The sequence below is a fragment of the Aythya fuligula genome, chromosome Z (assembly GCF_009819795.1).
Source record: "Aythya fuligula isolate bAytFul2 chromosome Z, bAytFul2.pri, whole genome shotgun sequence".
NCBI classification, from domain to species: Eukaryota; Metazoa; Chordata; class Aves; order Anseriformes; family Anatidae; genus Aythya; species Aythya fuligula.
The window spans coordinates 84,606,361-84,626,605 of NC_045593.1; the positions used below are offsets into that span (position 1 = coordinate 84,606,361).

The window sequence follows — 20,245 nt, forward strand, 5'->3', positions numbered from 1 at the left end:
GCCCCCAGGACGAGCAGGGGGCTGCAGAGCCCATGCCCCAGCCTGCCGTGAGAGGCCTCCCGCCCGAGGAATGGGCAGCCCTCTTCAGGGAACACCTAGAAGTCCTCGGTCCGCTGCGCTCCTGGGTGCGCCAGCAAGCCAGGGAGCTGTTCGACGCTGCCTGGTGGGACCAGGACATGCTGGAGGCCAACATCGTCGCTTGGCTGTGCCGCTGTGGGCTCGATGAGCACGCCTTGGTGCAGGAGCTGCAGCCGTTGCTGCAGGGCCACACGGTGAGCTTTGTGCAGCGGCTCATCTCCATCATGGAGGAGACGTGCAGCGAGGAGTTCCTCGAGGAGCTGGGCTTCCTGGAACCGCGTCCTGCCAGCCAGCTCTACGTGTACAACGGCCCTGAAGTGGACCTCGAGGGCTCCCAAGACACCTGGGAGCCCGAAGACAGCCCGGAGGCCACCTCCAGCCCTGCTGCCTCCCCCCGGGACACTCCTGTCACCAGCCTGCTCTCCTCCAGCAGCGCGGAGGATTCGGACATCGAGGAGCTGCCCAGCACCTCCAGTGCCGCCCTGCCTGGGGGTCCTGGCCACCCGCGCGCTGCACCCATGCCTGAGGAGCAGGAGGAGCTCTTCTCAGAGCCTGAAGAGGAGGAAGCAGAACAGGCTGCGGTGCCGGGCACAAGCCACGGGCCCTCTCCTCCTGGCCAGGGCAGGGACAGCTCACCTGGGGGGCCGCGGCGCCCCCCGAAGAGGAGAGCCGACAGCGACCCGGACTCTCCCCAGCCCTGCAAGAGGCCCCCGCGCCTTTAGCAGGGCAAATGTGGTTGTCATCCAAATAAAGAGTTGTGACCCTGCCACAGACAGTGTCTTGGTCTTCTTCATAGAATCGCGGAATCCTACAGTCATAGAAATGTCGAGTGGCTCAGGTTGGAAGGGGCCTCAAAGACCACCTAGTTCCACTCCCCCTGCCATGGCCAGGGGTGCCACCCACTGGATCTGGTTGCCCAGCCTGGTGATGGGCAATGCCTGCCCACTTCGCTCAGGACCCACAGATCCATCTCCTCAGGCCCCCTGGCCTTGCGCATCACCATGTTCCTCCTTCCCCACCCTCCCCCAGACCCCGCAGGGTGCAGAGCAGCAGCGCCGACCCTCCCAACATGGCCGCCCCGCTGCGCCTCCCTCCCTCCCTCCCTCCCTCCCTCCTTCCCTCCCTCCCTCCCGTTGGGCGCCGTGCTTAAATGTCCGTGTTTGCACTTTTAGGTGGGTTTGCAAAGGTAAAGCTTGGACGACATCTTCTTACCGGTGAAAAAGTTGCAATAAAAATCACTGGACAAGCTTGGATACGTAAGAAGAGGAGGAAGATGGAGTGCATAGACAATGAATTTAGTAGCTTAGAACTTCATAAAAACTGCTGTAAATTTGTAACCTCAGCATAGTTAAGTTTAGATTGGAACATGCGATATCAATGACAACTCTGGCTGTTCTTTTTCGGGACACTTTTACATAGTTAGTGACATCTCTTTAAATAGTGCTGTTTTCCGGTCAGCCCTAGGCACAGAGGTAGGATTTCTGTCTGTACACATACCGATGCCAGAGCTCAGTATAGTAACATGAGAGGACTCAGATAAATACCAAACTCTCAAATACTGATGAGTAAAAAACTAGATGCTTACTGCATTTGAAGATGACTGTTGGTTCCTTCTGCAAAAGCCATCACCTTGTTGTTCACTTTATCGGTACCTACTGTGGGACAGATCTGTAGAAGAAAGTTTTGGTCATCTGTTTTTGATATCATTACCATAAGTATTGGTCAAAGGCCTCATTAATATACTACAAAAACACACTATTCACAAAAAGCTATGAAATTTGGGGGGAAAAAAAAAAAAGTAAAAAAAAAAAAAACAAAAAAGAGAATAAGAAATACTTGCATTTGTCATACTGTTCCACAAATCTTCATTTTTTGCGTTTTGATAGCTCTACTTCTGCAGGTACTGCACAAGTCCAGCTTTAAAAACATCATCAGTCAGGTAGTCCTTCAACATATTTAATATACAGGATCCCTGAAAAAAAGTGTGACAGAATGTTTACAAAACCACTCCCTAGATAGCAAGATGCTTCTTTCAGAAAATTTTCAGCAGGCTAACCTAAACAGCAGTTCAATTTTGTATGTCTGTCTGATGAGAAATAATTGGGTTTTATATATATTTAGACGGTAATTTGGCTTTCCTTATTTCCTTAAATATATTTTGGATTGAGTAAAATATGCTATTATTTTCTCAATTACTATATAGAGCAGGCTCCAATGAAAAACGCTGGTTGGTTTAAGCACCTAAAATAATGTTTTAATGTTTCAATTGATACACAATAGGTAAGAAGGGGCAAAAACCTCCTCTTTTTATAGATGGAACAGGAAACCACAATTTGAACTACATGCAGGAGTTTTGGACTACGATTGAGATAGAATATAAAGATCAAAACAACATTAAAAAGTATATTAACACCACGGTTCAGGGATGTTTTGTATAAAGGACTGACTGAAATCAGTACAATGCAGATGTATAGTACAATCAGTACAACTGAGAATGAAATCAGTTACAGATTTTACCTTCACATAAGAAACATCATCAAACATTTCTAAAATTTGAGCTGGATCTTCCACAGGAGTAGACACAGGATGTGATGAATTTAATGCATCCACTTCCATGGCATCAAAACAGTTTGATAAGAAATAATCTTCCTAATAGGAGACAAAAATGATTATTACTACCAAAGTTTGCTTAGTGACTACTGAATTCCTATTAGTTCATATTTCAGTCCATTCTACATGATGTTGAAATCCCATCAAGGAAAGCCAAACATATCTTCGGTTTCATTACAGAGCAGGAAAGGGAAGGGGAAGGGGAAGGGGAAGGGGAAGGGGAAGGGGAAGGGGAAGGGAAGGGGAGGGGGAAGGGGAAGGGGAAGGGGAAGGGGAAGGGGAAGGGGAAGGGGAAGGGGAAGGGGAAGGGGAAGGGGAAGGGGAAGGGGAAGGGGAAGGGGAAGGGGAAGGGGAAGGGGAAGGGGAAGGGGAAGGGGAAGGGAAGGGAAGGGAAGGGGAAGGGGAAGGGGAAGGGGAAGGGGAAGGGGAAGGGGAAGGGGAAGGGGAAGGGGAAGGGGAAGGGGACGACAAGGCAAGGCACGGCAAGGCAAGGCAAGGCGAGGCAAGGCAAGGCAAGGCGAGGCAAGGCAAGGCAAGGCGAGGCAAGGCAAGGAAAGGCAAGGCAAGGCAAGGCAAGGCAAGGCAAGGCACGGCAAGGCAAGGCAAGGCAAGGCAAGGCAAGGCAAGGCAAGGCAAGGCAAGGCAAGGCAAGGCAAGGCAAGGCAAGGCAAGGCAAGGCAGATCAAGGCAATGAAAGGAAAGGCAAGGCAAGGAAAGGCAAGGCAAGGAAAGGCAAGGCAAGGAAAGGAAAGGCAAGGAAAGGAAAGGCAAGGAAAGGAAAGGCAAGGAAAGGAAAGGCAAGGAAAGGCAAGGAAAGGCAAGGAAAGGCAAGGAAAGGAAAGGAAAGGAAAGGAAAGGAAAGGAAGGAAAGGCAAGGAAAGGCAAGGAAAGGAAAGGAAAGGAAAGGAAAGGAAAGGAAAGGAAAGGAAAGGAAAGGAAAGGAAAGGAAAGGAAAGGAAAGGAAAGGAAAGGAAAGGAAAGGAAAGGAAAGGAAAGGAAAGGAAAGGAAAGGAAAGGAAAGGAAAGGAAAGGAAAGGAAAGGAAAGGAAAGGAAAGGAAAGGAAAGGAAAGGAAAGGAAAGGAAAGGAAAGGAAAGGAAAGGAAACTTTGCATACTTGCAAAGTTTCATATATTGAACCTGTGCTAAAGCTAGTGGGAGGATTTGGGGGTCTTCATTAGGATTTAAGTCTGACTGTACATGAGGGAAAAAAATTAATTTCATAGAATCATAGAATACCCCAAGTTGGAAGGGACCCATAAGGATCATCAAGTCCAACTCCTGGCACAGCACAGGTCTACCCAAAAAGTCAGACCACATGACTAAGAGCACAGTCCAATGGCTTCTTCAACTCCGACAGGCTTGGAGCTGTGACTACTTCCCTGGGAAGCCTGTTCAGGTGTGCGACTACCCTCTCGGTGAAGAACCTCTTCCTGTTGTCGAGCCTGAACCTCTCCTGCCACAGCTTGACACCATTTCTGCAGGTCCTATCACTGGTGATTACAGAGAATAGGTCGGTGCCTGCCTCTGCACTCCCCCTCGTGAGGAAGCTGTAGACCGCGATGAGGTCCCCCCTCAGCCTCCTCTTCTCCAGGCTGAACAGGCCCAGTGCCCTCAGCCTCTCCTCATATGTCTTCCCCTCTAGGCCCTTCGCCATCTTTGTAGCCCTCCTCTGGACACTCTCCAACAGTTTTGCATCCTTTTTGCACTGCGGTGCCCAGAACTGCACACAGTGCTCGAGGTGAGGCCACACCAGCGCAGAGTAGAGCGGGACAATCACCTCCCTTGACTAACTAGCAATGCCTTTATACTTTCCGAAGTCTAAATAGCTTTTGAAAAGAGAATATACTTTGATTGCAATCATTAACTTCCATCACCAGTTTTTGAAGTAATTAGATACAATAAAATCAATATTCTTACCCTTCGAGTTAAGATCAGACAGTTCTTTCAAAGGGAAAGCAAAAACTATTTCACAGCACAAACATGCTTGGCCTTCACCCTTACAAATTAGTGGACTTAGAATGCAAATATAAAATAAAAATACAGTAAATGCTGCTTACAACTTTCAGTTCTGGATGGGTAATGTTGACCGACACAAACTCCATGAATTTTGCAAACCCTTCGTTTAACCACAGGTCATTCTACCACTCCATGGTAACTAGGTTGCCAAACCACTGAAACAACAGCAACAACAATTTTAATTTAATTACACGGTTTTTCACAAAAGCTGCTACTGACTGATATGAAATTGAATTTATTCCATGTCACTGACGTTTAAGGCACATTTTTGTAGTAATGCAGCTTACTCTGGCCTCTTTCTATTTCGTTTCTTATTTTAATGGTAATACTCCACAGCATGGGTTTCCATTACAATTCCATGAAACTTTATACATAAACCAGGTTTGATAGGAGAGCCACGCATAAACCCGTAACGATTCTTAACTTTTTTACCTATATTCATGGCTTGCAAATAATTTCAAGGGTTAGCAATGGTGCAAAGTCCCCAGAGCACTACAGCTACTGAACTATACAGATTTTGGTTACAGCCCTGCATGTCTATGAAGCCCAACGAGACTTTATTGGGAACAGTCGCGTGATTCACGGATGAACACCCTCAAACTGAAACAGCTCTTTTCAGTCTATATTCTCAAATATCTCTCCATCCACACAGCTGTGACCACTTTGTGGGTCCCTTCTGATCCTTTATTGTTGCTCCTAAATCTCACCTGATGAGCCAGTTCGTGGACTATTATCATAGTAATCCAAAGTCTAGAAGATGCTGAGGATTTATCAGGGTCATACAACAATGCGGATTCCCAATATGTGGTCAATCCCCAGTTTTCCATAGCACCAGACTGGAAATCAGGAATAGCTGCTAAATCTGGTGGAGGGGGGAGGAAGGAGGAGGGGGGGGAGGGAAGCATTAATAAACTGCTAGGATTGTTTGACCCAGTAAAGAACCCAGTCACCTGCTCATCCCACTTCACAACAGCTCCCACATCACACCTTCTTTAAGGCTTCTCCTAAATGTAACAGCAAAAACATACCTTTAAAAAGTTCTCTATAGAAGGATTTTCCGTTCTCAGTGAAGCTTTTCAACATACTCTTAAGTTACACGAAGCAGACAGTTTAAAAACATGGGAGCCAAAATTGTCCCAGTCTTACCTAACTCATTGATTTTATGCAATTTTACTCTCTATTCTTAATGCTATTCTTGAATACATTAAATTAGGTAACACTTACCTTGTTTAGGTAAGGGATATGAAATGCTGAAGTAATCCTCATAAAAGTCTAAAAGTTTTACTGCCGCATCCAGGGCATAATCAGCTTGGTGGATCTTCTCTGGTACCGTGTATACAGAAATCTACAGTAAACAAGCAGGCAGTATTTAAATGCCAGCATCAAAAGTTTACAGAATTTGTTCTTTAACATAGGTGCGTGAGTGGTCATGAAAAGTGAAAGTAGAGCACATACCTAACAGCTTTCGTACAAAGTTACTTTTAAAAAATACAGATACAGATATGTGCAAAATTAGAAATGAGAATTTTACTTTATCCTCCAGAACCACCATGCCTGTAAAAGGACATCTATACCTTCCGTCCCCTACCAAGCCAGAGCTGTGTAACTACCACTGTTCTGTTTTATTCCTGATTCTCCAATAAAACTATATTTAATTTCCTTTTAATCAAACAGTCTTACTTGAAACAACATTACCAATGCACGTAAGTATATAAAAAGAAAGCATATTACCAAAAACTTTTGGAATTAGTAAAATTAGTCTTAATGCAAACTAATAATCCAATTACAAAGCCAACGTTTTTCTCTCCTCTCGTTCATGTCAAACTTCACAATGTATAAATCCAACAATTTAGCTTGAAAGTACACTATATGTTTCCATATAGATTTTGTTATATAATAAGCTCTTAGAAAATCAGAATAGTTACATTAACTCCATGACTGGATATTTTGCTGATGGACTTGAAATCGGAAACAATAAAGGCCACGAGGTAGGTACTCATCTTGACACTGGTATCAAAATGGTCTTCAACAAGCCATGAATTTATATTCACAGTCTTCATCTAAAAAAAGACAAGCACAGCTCATCATCCGGTAGTACCTCTAAGGACTTTGGCACCAAAAATCAATGTGTTTCTTTTCAGTTTCACTAAGACAATTTTAAAGACAAGTTGGAAAGAAGTCAACCCTGTGCCAGCCCGTCCCCACACAAAGAAAACAGAAACATACAGGTAGTTTCACTCGTAAGTGTTACTTCAGCATTGCTAAAACTAGATAAAGATACTCATTCAAAAGCTTTAATTTTCCTCAGTGTCTGCCAGCACATCGATCTAATTAAGATCACACTTGAGTTGATCAGAAGTTGTCTAAATCTAAACATCACTTGTTACACATCAGAGAAATAAACTACTCCAAACAATGACTCAGCTCTCTCAGATATCTATTTCAAGACAAAATGAGTCGCCTGTTAGAGTTTTCCCTTTTGATTCGCCTCAGGTAACTAACTTACACTTGGAGTATATTTAGCCACATTGGAATACTAATACTGGCACCCACAATTCATTCATTATTTTATCCACTTTTCAATGCAAGAACTGTTTTGTTTGATAGTTTGTTTTTAACCAACTTCCAAAAGACTTCATTTTTTTGAAATGTACTTGGTGTATGGGGAGGCGTTGTTCCCTCATTTATAAGGGTTAGTTTCCTGGCAAATCACGAATCAATAATGCAGAAGAATTTGTGAAGAATCTCTTATGCACAGAGTAAGACCAAATGTATGACATGTGACCCACCCTACATATGCCTACATCTTTGTAACTGCAAACCATATTTGTAGGTGTTACACATACTCCACTTTCACAGACATTTTTTGAAGGCCAAAATAACCTTTTTGTTGTTGTTGTTTAATAATATATATATATATATATATATATATATGGTCCTGAATAATATTGTGTCTGTATTCAGATACATTTTAATATTAATTCTTAAAATCTAAGACAAAGACTGAAAGCATTTTATGGGTAAAATAAAGGTTAGTAAGATTGCATTGTTCTCAAACCACTGCAGAGAACAGGAACCCCTAGGATGCAACATCTGTTGCATTCCTTCATAACTGTGTATCAACACTACCAGCAATCATTTACTCTCAGAAAAGAATTGACATAATCTTTAGGTCAATATTCCCATGAACAGCAACTTCCTAGATATTCTCTTCTCCTTTCACTTTCTTTTTTACAGGTCATCAAGCAACAGCACAACATTGAATGTATCCACCTACAAGGGGCATATTGGACAGCGCAAGGTGCTTTGGTTCCCTCCTAATCTTAACTGAAAATCTGGCTTTGAAAGCTGGTTCATCGAAACACGGGAAGGCTGTTCTTGCAAATGTTGGCTCAAAATGCGTTGCTGCGAGCACTCTAAGGAAAAAAGAGAAAACCTTTAGTCCACATGCCTTTATATGCAGTGTTCACCACCTTGTGTGAAAATCAAGTAATTTCACAGAATCACAGAATTTCTAGGTTGGAAGAGACCTCAAGATCATCGAGTCCAACCTCTGACCTAACGCTAGCAGTCCCCACTAAACCATATCCCTAAGCTCTACATCTAAACGTCTTTTAAAGACTTCCAGGGCTGGTGACTCCACCACTAACCTGGGCAGCCTGTTCCAGTGTCTAACAACCCTTTCGGTAAAGAAGATCTTCCTAACATCTAACCTAAAACTCCCCTGGCGCAACTTTAGCCCAAACTCCCTCGTCCTGTCACCAGGCACGTGGGAGAACAGGCCAACCCCCACCTCGCTACAGCCTCCTTGAGGTACCTGTAGAGAGCGATAAGGTCGCCCCTGAGCCTCCTCTTCTCCAGGCTGAACAAGCCCAGCTCCCTCAGCCGCTCCTCGTAGGACTTGTTCTCCAGGCCCCTCACCAGCTTCGTCGCCCTTCTCTGGACTCGCTTGAGCACCTCCATGTCCTTCTTGTAGCGAGGGGCCCAAAACTGAACACAGTACTCGAGGTGCGGCCTCACCAGAGCCGAGTACAGGGGGACGATCACCTCCCTAGCCCTGCTGGCCACACTGTTCCTGATACAAGCCAGGATGCCGTTGGCCTTCTTGGCCACCTGAGCACACTGCGGCTCATATTCAGCCGACTATCCACCATCACTCCCAGGTCCTTCTCTGCCTGGCAGCTCTCCAAACCTCTCGTCTCCCAGCCTGTAGCTCTGCAATAAGCGCCCCAGGTGCAGGACCCAGCACTTGGCCTTGTTGAACTTCATGCAGTTGACCTCAGCCCATCGCTGCAGCCTATCCAGATCCTCCTGCAGAGCCTTCCTACCCTCGAGCAGATCAACACGCGCATAGCTTGGTGTCATCTGCAAACTTACTGAGGGTGCACTCGATGCCCTTGTCCACATCATCGATGAAGATATTAAAGAGGACCGGCCCCAGCACCGCGCCCTGGGGGACGCCACTAGTGATTGGCCTCCAACCGGACTTCGCTCCATTCACCACGACTCTTTGGGCCCGGCTATCCAGCCAGTTTCTAACCCAACGAAGCGTGCGCCAGTCCAAGCCAAGAGCAGCCAGTTTCTTGAGGAGAATGCTGTGGGAGACGGTGTCAAAAGCCTTGCTGAAGTCAAGGTAGACCACATCCACAGCCTTTCCCTCGTCCACCCAGCGCGTCACTTTGTCATAGAAGGAGATCAGGTTCGTCAAGCAGGACATGCCTTTCATAAACCCATGCTGACTGGGCCTGATCGCCTGCTTGCCCTGCAAGTGCTGCGTGAGGACTCTCAGGAGGATCTGCTCCATGAGCTTCCCTGGCACTCAGGTCAAACTGACAGGCCTGTAGTTTCCCGGGTCTGCCCTCCGGCCCTTCTTGTAGATGGGCGTCACATTTGCTAGCCGCCAGTCAACTGGGACCTCCCCCCGATCGCCAGGACTGCTGATAAATGATGGACAGTGGCTTGGCCAGCTCCTCTGCCAGTTCTCTCAGTACCCTTGGGTGGATCCCATCCGGCCCCATCGACTTGTGCACATCCAAGTGCCGTAGCAGGTCACCAACCAGTTCTTCATGGATGGTGAGGGCCACATCCTGCACCCCATCCCCTTCCACCAGCTCAGGGTACTGGGTATCCAGAGAACAACCGGTAGTGCCGCTAAAGACTGAGGCAAAGAAGGCATTGAGCACCTCCGCCTTTTCCTCATCTCTTGTAACTAAGTGCCGTGGTTCCGCTCGAGTGGGCAGCTGAGCTCCACCACAGCCGCTCCCTCACTCCCCCTCCTCAAAGAGGAATGGGGAGAAAATATGTGAAAAGGGCTCAAGGGTTGAGACAAGGATGAGAAAATCACTCAGTAATTATTGTAACGGGCAAAACAGACTCGGCATAAGGAGATAGTAAGATTTATTGCCTATTAACTAACAAGCTAGACAAGTGAGAAACAAAGGAAAGAAACCAAAAGCACCTTCCCCCCATCCACCCTCTTCCACCTCCTCCCCCCGAGCGGCGCAGGGAACGGGGGAATGGGGGTTATGGTCAGTCTACAGCGCTTCTTCTCTGCCGCTCCTTCTCGGTCACTCTCGTCCCTTGTGCTGTGGGGTCCCACCCACGGGATGCAGTCCTTGATGAACTGATCCGGCGTGGGCTTCCCACAGGCAGCAGCTCTTCCAGAACTGCTCCAGATATGGGTCCGTACCACGGGGTCCATCCCTCAGGAGAAAACTGCTCCAACCTGGCTCCCCTACGGGCAGCAGCTCCTGCCAGGTCACCTGCTCCTGCGTGGGCTCCTCTCCACGGGCTACAGGTCTGGCCCGGAATCTGCTCCGGCAGGGGGTCTTCCACAGGCAGCAGCCTCCGTCGGTGCAGGGGCCACCTGCTCCACCGTGGTCTCCTCCACGGGCTGCAGCGGGGGACCCTGCTCCACCGTGGTACTCCATGGGCTGCAGGGGGACATCCTGCTTCACCATGCTCCTCACCACAGGCCGCAGGGGACTTCTGCTCCGGTGCCTGGAGCACCTCTCCCCCTCCTTCTACACTGACCTTGGCACCTGCAAGGCTGTTTTATCACTCCCTTGGCTCTCCCAGCTGCTGTGAGGCGCAGCGTTTTTTTCCCTGTCTTAAATATGCTCTCACAGAGGCGCAAAACAACATCGCTTACTGGCTCAGCTCTGGAAAACAATGGGGCCCTTCCCAAACATGGGGCAGCTTCTAGATCTTTCTCACAGAAACCACCCCTATGGCCCCCTGCTACCAAAAACCTTGCCACGTAAACCCACTACACCAAGTTTCCCCCCGCAGCCAGTAAAGGATGGAGATTCTCCTTAGTCCTCCTTTTTGTGTTGATGTATTTATAGAAACGTTTTTTGTTATCTTTAACGGCAGTAGCCAGATTGAGCTCCAGATGAGCTTTGGCCTTCCTAATTTTGTCCCTGCACGGCCTCGCTACATCCTTATAGTCCTCCCTAGTGGCCTGCCCACTATTCCAAACATTATAAACCCTCTTTTTTCTCCTAAGATCAAGCCACAATTCTCTGTTGAGCCAGGCTGGTCTTCTTCCCTGCCAGCTCGTCTTTGGGCACGTGGGAACAGACCGTTCCTGCGCCATTAAGATTTCCCTCTTGAAGAGCGCCCAGCCTTCCTGGACTCTTCTGCCCTTCAGAACCGCCTCCCAAGGGACTCCACCAACCAGTGTCCTGAGCAGCTCAAAGTCAGCCCTCCGAAAGTCCAATACAGCGGTTTTACTGGTCCCCTTCCTGGCCTCGCCAAGAATAGTGAACTCCACCATTTCGTGGTCACTCTGCCCAAGACAGCTCCCGACAATCACATCCTCCACCAGTCCTTCTCTGTTTGTGAAGAGAAGGTCTAGCGGGGCACCACCCCTGGTGGGCTCACTAACCAGCTGCGTCAGGAAGCTATCTTCCACGCTCTCCAGAAACCTCCTAGACTGCTTTCTCAGGGCTGTGTTGTGCTTCCAGCATATGTCAGGGAAGTTGAAGTCCCCCACGAGTACAAGAGCTGACGATTTCGCAACTTCTGCCAGCTGCCTGTAGAACTCCTCATCAGTCTCCTCATCCTGGTTCGGCGGTCTATAGCAGACCCCGACCAGGACGCTAGCCTTGTTGTCCCTGCCGATCCTAACCCAAAGGGACTCGACCTTGTCATTCCCAGCCTCGAGTTCTACAACATCGAAAGGCTCTCTAATATAGAGAGCCACAGCACCACCCCTTCTGTGCTGCCCGTCCCTTCTGAAGAGCTTATAGCCAGGCATTGCAGCACTCTAGTCATGAGACTGGTCCTACCACGTCTCTGTGATGGCAACCAAGTCGTAGCCTGCCTGCTGCACGATGGCTTCCAGCTCCTCCTGTTTGTTACCCATGCTGCGCGCATTGGTGTAGATGCACTTCAGCTGGGCCATTACCTTATCCCCCGGCCTTGCCATTGCTCCCCCTGGCACAGCCCCAACAATCCTTGCTTCAGCCCCATCCCCCTTCCTACCTAGTTTAAAGCCCTCTCAATGAGCCCCTGCCAGCTCCTGGCCCAGGATCCCTTTTTCCCCTAAAAGATAGCGACCCGTCTGAGGCCATCAGGCCAGGTGCTGAGTAAAGTGCCCCATGATCGAAAAAAAACAAGATTTCTGCGTTGGCACCAGCCCCGGAGCCACGTGTTTAACAGGTGGGCTTTCCCTGTCCCTCTTTGTTCCCCTCCCTGCCACCGCAGGGATGGATGAAAACACCACCTGCACTCCCGCTCCATCCACTAACCGACCCAGCCCCCTAAAGTCTCGTTTGATAGCCTTCAGGCTTCTCTCCTCAATGTTGTCACTGCCCGCCTGGACTACCAAAAGAGGATAATAGTCAGAGGGGCGTACCAGGTTGGGAAGCTTCCTGGCAACGGCCCTGACCCTGGCCCCAGGGAGGCAGCACACTTCCCTACGGGTAGGGTCAAGCCGACAAATAGGGCCCTCTGCTCCCCTAAGAATAGAGTCTCCAACAACAATAACCCTCCTGTCTTTCTTGGTGGAGGCAGTCCTGAGGCGTGGAGTCGACCTCCTCGCCCTAGGCATCCTCCTGGGCCCGACCATCCTCCCTCTGCCCGACGGCTACAGGGCAGGGGTCCACCCCATTTGGGGATGTCTCACCTCGGTACCTCTCCTTGAGGCCCTGCAGGGAGTTACTCCACAAGTCTATCTCTCGCTCACACTCCCCTGATGGCCCTCAACCTCTCCACCTCCTCCTTGAGCTTCCGCCACCATGCGGACCAGGTCATCCACCTGCTCGCACCTCACGCACGCAGTTTCTCTGCCTCCCGCCGATGGCAGCAACAGGCTCAGACACTCCTCGCATCCGGTGACCTGAACTGCTGCATAAATTTCACATTTATGAGATAATTTAAGTACTTTCAAAATCTTTGGCATGCTAAGAATTACCATTTCTCAATCTGTGGTGGGGAACAGAAGTGGATACATAAAGCTTCTTGACCAACCCCCCTGATAAGGGGTTCTGCAATAAGAGACAACTTGTCAGAGCCCAGCGAGTCCCCGGACTCTTCCTCTCACATCACTGCAGGACGGCTGGACGTGTCGGTGGATTAAGGCCTGCTAAGGCTACAGCCAAGAACCCCACAGCCCAGAAAAGGACCCAGCTCTCCAGCTTCACACAGGGCTTCGCCAGCCATCAGCCTTCCTTGCTGCATGGGCACGTTGCTGGCTTATGTTCAACGTGGTGTCCACCAGGAACCTCAGGTCATTTTCTGCCAGGCTGCTCTCCAGCAGGGTGCCCATAGCATGTCCAGGTGCCTGGGGTTGTTATTCCACAGGTACAGGACTTGCCACAGCTCCACGAGATTCCTGCCAGCCTTAAAGGAGTCCTTGCAAAGGAGTTCAAATGAAAATACGCTCTGTCATCACGGTGGGCTGGTCCGTTCCAAGCGTTTCTAACCACTCCTGTGGCACAGAAGTAAGTTCCTGGGTCCATGTGTACCACTGCTGAAGGACAAAACCACCCAAGGAATGCTGGAAACTCTAGGATGACCAAGGCAGATGACCAGAGCAGAACAACTACCAAAGAGTTTCTCACCCTAGAGATCTTTTTACTAGAGATCTGCAGAAAGAGCAGATCTCTAGTAAAGGACAACAGGCTCAGATATCTCTGCAATAAGAACTGACAATGGAAAAGAAGGTCCTCGGTGGTGGTGCTGGTAACCTCTCCGCAGGAGCATCACCAACATCAGGATGAAGGTACAATTTGAGATCTCAGATACAGACCTGCTAGCCTGGTAGCCCGATCTTTTCTTCTCACAGAGTCACAGAATTGAAGAGGTTGGAAGGGACCTGAAGAGGTCATCGGGTCCAAGCCCCCTGCCAAAGCAGGTTCCTCAGAGCAGGCTGCCCAGGGAGGCATCCAGATGGGCCTTGAATATCTCCAGAGAAGGAGACTCCACAACCTCCCTGGGCAGCCTGTCCCAGTGCTCCGTCACCCGCACCATGAAGAAGTCCTTTTTATACTCATGTGGAACTGCCTGGGCTCCATTTTGTGGCCATTGCCACTTGTCCAGTCCTCACAAACCACTGAAGAGAGGTTGGCCATGTTATAAACATAAATAGGATCCCTCCCTCAGTCTTCTTTTCCCCAGGCTGACCAGACCCAGGTCTCTCAGCCTTTCCTCATAGGGAAGATGCTCCAGGCCCTTTATCATCTTCCTTGCCCTCCGCCGGACTCTTCCCAGGAGATCCCTGTCTTTTTTGTACTGGGGAGCCCAGAACTGGACACAGTACTCCAGGTGAGGGCCTGACCAGGGCAGAGTAGAGAGGGAGGATCACCTCCCCTGCCCTGCTGGCCACACTCCTTTTAATGCACGTCCATGATCCCATGGGCCCTCTTGGCCACGAGGGCACACTGCTGGCTCATGGTCAACCTGTCGTCCACCAGGACCCCCAGGTCCTTCTCCTCAGAGCTCCTCTCCAGCAGGTCATCCCCCAGCCTGTACTGATACATGTGGTTGTTCCTTCCCAGGTGCAGGACTCTACCCTTGCTCTTGTTAAACCTTGTTAGAAATGTTTTAACAATTCGTGTCCATAAAGAACAGTCCTGTCTGCCTCTGGGCCCTGCACTGGCAATTAATTCTTGAACCACAGATGCAGTTGTGAGAGTGGGTAGCAAATACGAGTACTGCTGGCATATGTCTGTCTATGAGGAAGCCCATTCCTTCTTGTACTTGCTGCTCATACACTGCCCCACTCAGTATCTCCCTATCGAATTAATGTGATTCCAGCAGGTAACCTTACTTCTTCTAATGTCTTAGCCAATTCAGCATGTGTTGGTGCAGGTCTGTTCTTAAACCTCTGGGGTAAATGAGCAAAAAAATGCTCTATTACTTCCAAAGTAAAAGCAAATTTGTCTTGTCCCTGCCATGGTAATGTGACCAAAAGATATCTCGAACACCAACGACAGCCATCCTGAAATCCTGCTGTATTAAGCAGATTAGGTATGTCAGACAGACTGGGTGCTGTGACAGTCAATGGTTTAGTAGCTGCATTCAACTTTCTGTAGTTTACTGTAAGCCATCATGTCCTTAACACTTGTAACTGGCCATACTGGAGAATTAAAAGGGGAATGGATTTTTTTAACAGTTTCCCTCTCCACCAAATATTTTGTTAATTCACCTTTCACTGTCATCGCTAATTCTGGGGACACTCCCTTATTATACCCACACCAGAGGCTCAAACAGGTGCAGGAATCACCTCATCACCTACTTTTTTAAATCATTACCCTCATGGTCAACTCAGGGCCAGGAAGGTTTGACAGACCACCATTGTTCCTGTATGTGCTGGATTGGTTGTGATAGATTTAATTTTGTCCATAGTAGCTCATGTGGTGCTATGTTTAGATTTTTAATGGAAGTAGTGCTGATAACAGACCAATGTTTTAGTTGTTTCTGCCGTAGTGCATACACGGAGTCGAGTTCTTTCCTCTTCCCAGGCTGCCTGCTAGCAAGTTGACTGGGAGTACAACAAGAAAAATTTTTTAATCAACATTTGGTGTGATTTTCAGTATCACAACTGCTATGAGGACTGCAAGAAAAATGCTTGCCAGGTTTGCAGCATAATACCATTAGCCTGAATAAGTTATAAGGCAATAGAAGTCCCCTAGTAAAGGCCGTGTAAATGCCAAAACTTAATTGGACAAGCTGTTTCCTCCTGTGAGCAGATTATTCAGATTATTTCCTGTATTTCCTGTAACTGAAAAACAAACAAACAAACAAAAACAAGCAAACAAACAACAATGTTTACTCCAAAATTTATCCATTTAAGTAGAACACATACTTTAAAAGTCTGTTTCTGCTACAGTTATGTGAAAGATTTGATCCCAAGTCTTCATTCTATACAGTAGAATAAAAAAAAATAAATTTCAAAGGACAATTTTCAGCTTCACATTAAGGCCGGAGTCCACCTCATCTTGTAAGTCTCTTCTACCAGGTTAGAATATCACCACTAACACATTGGTACAATTCCTCTACAGCTAGTCAGCTCAGCTTTTGTCATTTATATTCCAATGGGACAGGAACTGATTCACTTCTTTCAAAGTTTGTGAAAAGTAATTCCCCCACGCTTATTTTATAGCCTGGCTGAGCGATGCACTGAAAGTTTTTCCCTCCGCTATCAGAACATTTCAAAGCACGGAGTTCAGCCAGTGCATGAAATCTGTTGTTCATCCAGACATCTTTAGGGCGAGTCTATTTGCCTTTCAGAAATTCATAAGGATATCAGCATGGTAGAAAATATCAATAAAGTTTAGGAAACACAATGAAAGGAGGAAAAAGAAAGGCAAATTTGAGCTTCAGAGCTGTACTGACAGATCTGAAATTCTGTGGGGATTCCGTAGGTTGGAAAAAACACAGCAAAACTCACACCTGAGAATAAGGGACCATGAGGCTGCCAATACGCTAAGGTTACTTACTGTATCAGCATGCTTAATTACAACAAAGTAACAACATGTATTTCTTACCTCTGATATTAATTCCGATATACTCTCCCTGCTCTGGTTGTGAAACACGGAAAGCTCTGTCACGCAGTCCTCGGCAAGGTGTCCCTGCTGCAAGAACACGCACTACATTCAAGCATGAGGCTTTCAGGTTGTCTCACCGAGACACATCTGACCATGACACTCACAGGAATCACAGAATCACAGAATTTTCTTAGGGTTGAAGAGACCTCAAGGTTCATCGCGTCCAACTCCAACCTAACTCTAACAGCCCTCCACTAAACCATATCCTAAGCTCTACATCCTAACGTTCTTTTGGAAGACTTCTCAAGGATGGTGACTCCACCACTTCCCCTGGGGCAGCCTGTTTCCAACGCCTCGCAACCCTTTCAGTGAGAAGTTCTTCCTAACATAGGCCTAAAACTCCCCTGGCTTCAACTTAAACCCCATTCCCCCTCGTCCTGTCACCACCTACCACGTGGGAGAACAGATCACCCCCACCTCGCTACAGCCTCCCTTGAGGTACCTAAAAAGAGCGATAAGGTCGCCCCTGAGCCTCCTCTTCTCCAGGCTGAACAAGCCCAGCTCCCTCAGCCGCTCCTCGTAGGACTTGTTCTCCAGGCCCCTCACCAGCTTCGTCGCCCTTCTCTGCACCCGCTCAAGCACCTCGATGTCCTTCTTGTAGCGAGGGCTCAAAACTGAACACAGTACTCAAGGTGCGGCCTCACCAGAGCTGAGTACAGGGGGACGATCACCTCCCTAGCCCTGCTGGCCACACTGTTCCTGATACAAGCCAGGATGCCGTTGGCCTTCTTGGCCACCTGAGCACACTGCTGGCTCATATTCAGCCGACTGTCCACCATCACTCCCAGGTCCTTCTCTGCCTGCAGCTTTCCAACCATTCGTCTCCCAGCCTGTAGCTTTGCTTGGGTTATTGCGCCCCAGGTGCAGGACCCGGCACTTGGCCTTGTTAAACTTCATGCAGTTGACCTGCGGCATATCACTGTTGTGATATGCCGCAGGCGGAGTCCCTAATTATCCAAGATTTCACATTTTGTATTTTAGTTAGCATCATGGCTAAATGTTGCCATGAGGAAACGGAGAAAGTCACACAATTCAGCATCTCGGCCCTCCTTGGTGAGAGGTTCTGAACTCACATAGGAAAGGCTGTGTGCAGATGAGATTTTTCACTTGAGTGGAAGCTACACTTTATCTCTTCTTAAATATGCAAAGCTACATCAGGCATGCACGTCTTTGCCAGAGCCGCTTAAAACTGACGGTGCGTGTGCAACAAGCTGTTCTTTACCTAGACAAACAGCGGCAGCCAGTGGCCAGCAGGAGGCATTGGCAAACAATTGAGAGACGGTCAGGACAAACGCTTTCAAAGAGGTCAAATTGTTAGCCGAACAAGCAATTCTCTGAGACACAGAAATGAGATAAACCATAAGCACGTCCAACATGCTTGTATGAAAACTTGTGTTTTGCTCCATCATGGGTTCCTTTCCACGGAGGAAGAATTTCAATCTTGTCTTCAAAAACCCATTAGGGAGATCCTTAGAAATGCATTGTAGGCAATTTCACAATGCTCAGGGGTTGGGGCCCTTGCTCAGTGAGGAGGGGCTGAGGCAAAGATGTGTGGTCAGACTGCAGAGGAGCCTCAGGGCAGCCTTCTCGTAACTACAAGGAGGGCAGCAAGACAAAGCCAAGCTATCTCAGCAGGGCATGGTGCGATGATGACAAACAGCAGGCACGGTGGTACAAATCACCAAAGGGAGATGGCAATTCTTTGGGTGTTATATAAGGGTGTTCTGGTGTCGCACAGACCTTGCTGATGCTGTTTTAAAATAATTAAAAAAGCGAGGTAGGAATTAAAATTAGTTCACTTATTGCGAACCCAGAAGAGTGGCTATTATTAAATTGGAGAGAAAATACAGCACAAAGAGGCTGGAGATGAGAATGGTTGAATTAAAGGGCAGGGGAATGGGGAGAAAAAGAAACAAAAGAAACAATAAGGCCGCGGGAAGCGCAGAGAGAAGGAAAAGGAAATATTCTCTACTTCCCATCAACGAGCGATGTTCAGCCATGTCCTGGGAAGCAGGGCATCAAAACATGTAGTGGTTGTTGAGGAGGAACAGCCCCCTGCCCCACGGGAGCCCCCCTGTTTATTGCTGAGTGTGGCATCAGGTGCTCTGGAATGTCCCTTTGGTTGGTTTAGGTCAGCTGCCTATCGATGTCCCCTCCCCATCACTTGCCCCCCCATTGATTTCTTTTGATGAAGTGGCCAACCATCTGGTTGCCCAAGGGAAGCCAGCTGATGGCACCTGTTTGGCTTTCAGCACAGCTTCAAGACTGTTTCTCACTGTCTCCTTCTGGACAAATTGGGCAGCACACAGCTAGAGCAATGCATAATGCGATGGGTGAACAAGGGGCTGACGGGTCGCGCTCCAAGGGTTCTTGTAAATGGGGTTGCATCAGGCTGGTGGCCAGTCATAGGGCTTGTGCAGGCCTCCATTTTAGGGCCTGTTCTCTTCAGCGTTGTCCCGACTGACTCGCATGTAGGACTTGAGGGCATATGGAGTCCGTTTAGGCATGATGCTAAACAGGAAGGAGTGGCTGACTCCATCGAGGGGAGGAAGGCTTTGCAGAGAGACCTTGACAAAGCAGAGAGCTGGGCAATCCCCAAGCATATGAGGTTTAGCAAGAGCGAGTGAGGGATTCCACGCCTGGCAAGGGGCAACCCTGGCTGTATGGACAGTCGGGGGACGAGAGGCTGGAGCGCAGCCCTGCAGAGAGGGATCTGGGCGTTTTGGTCGATGGCAAGTTGAACGGGATTCAAGCAGGGGCCCTGGCAGCCAGGAGGGGCAACAGCATCCTGGGCTGCCTCCAGCACGGCATCGCCAGCTGGGCGGGGGCAGGGATTGCTGTGCTCTGCTCTGCGCTCTTTCAGCAGCGCCTCGAGTCCTGTCCTGGGTGCACTTTTGGGCAGCACACTAACAGAAGGACATCAGGTTATTGGAGAGTGTCCAAAGGAGGGCTTCGAAGTGGTGAAGGATCGGGAGAGTAAGATGGATGAGGAGCACATGAGGTCCGCGTGTTTGTTCAGCCTGCACGAGACTGAGGGGAGGCCTCATGGCGGCCAGCAGCTTCCTCACCAGGGCAGCAGAGGGGCTGGCGCTGAGCTCTGCTCTCTGGGGCCACTGACAAAACTCGAGGGAATGGCAAGGAGATGGGACAGTGGAGGGTCTGGCTGCAGGCGAGGAGAAGATTGTACACCAACACGGGGCTTGGCCACTGAAACAGGCCTCCCAGTGAAGTGGTCATGGCAGCCAAGCTGCCGGGGTTCACCAAATGTCTGGCAAGTGCTTTCAGACACGTGCTTTGGTTTTTGGGGGTCACCCAGAGCGCTGGGCTCTGAGGTCACCCAGCGATGGGCTGTGAGGTCAGCCAGCAATGGGCTGTGACCTCACGGCCCTCGCTGCTTATACTTGGGGCGCCGGCAGAGCCTGGCCCAGCCTGGCTCGTGCCTGGACTCCCGCTGAGCGTGTGTGCGAGGCTTGGAGTGCCGAGC

The 20,245-nt window shown here is 48.8% G+C and overlaps 1 pseudogene; it reads right to left on the bottom strand.

The window, feature by feature from the left end:
• Positions 1-1,651: 1,651 nt before the first annotated feature.
• LOC116500990 lies at positions 1,652-19,268 on the bottom strand (annotated as a pseudogene).
• Between the last annotated feature and the right edge of the window lie 977 nt (positions 19,269-20,245).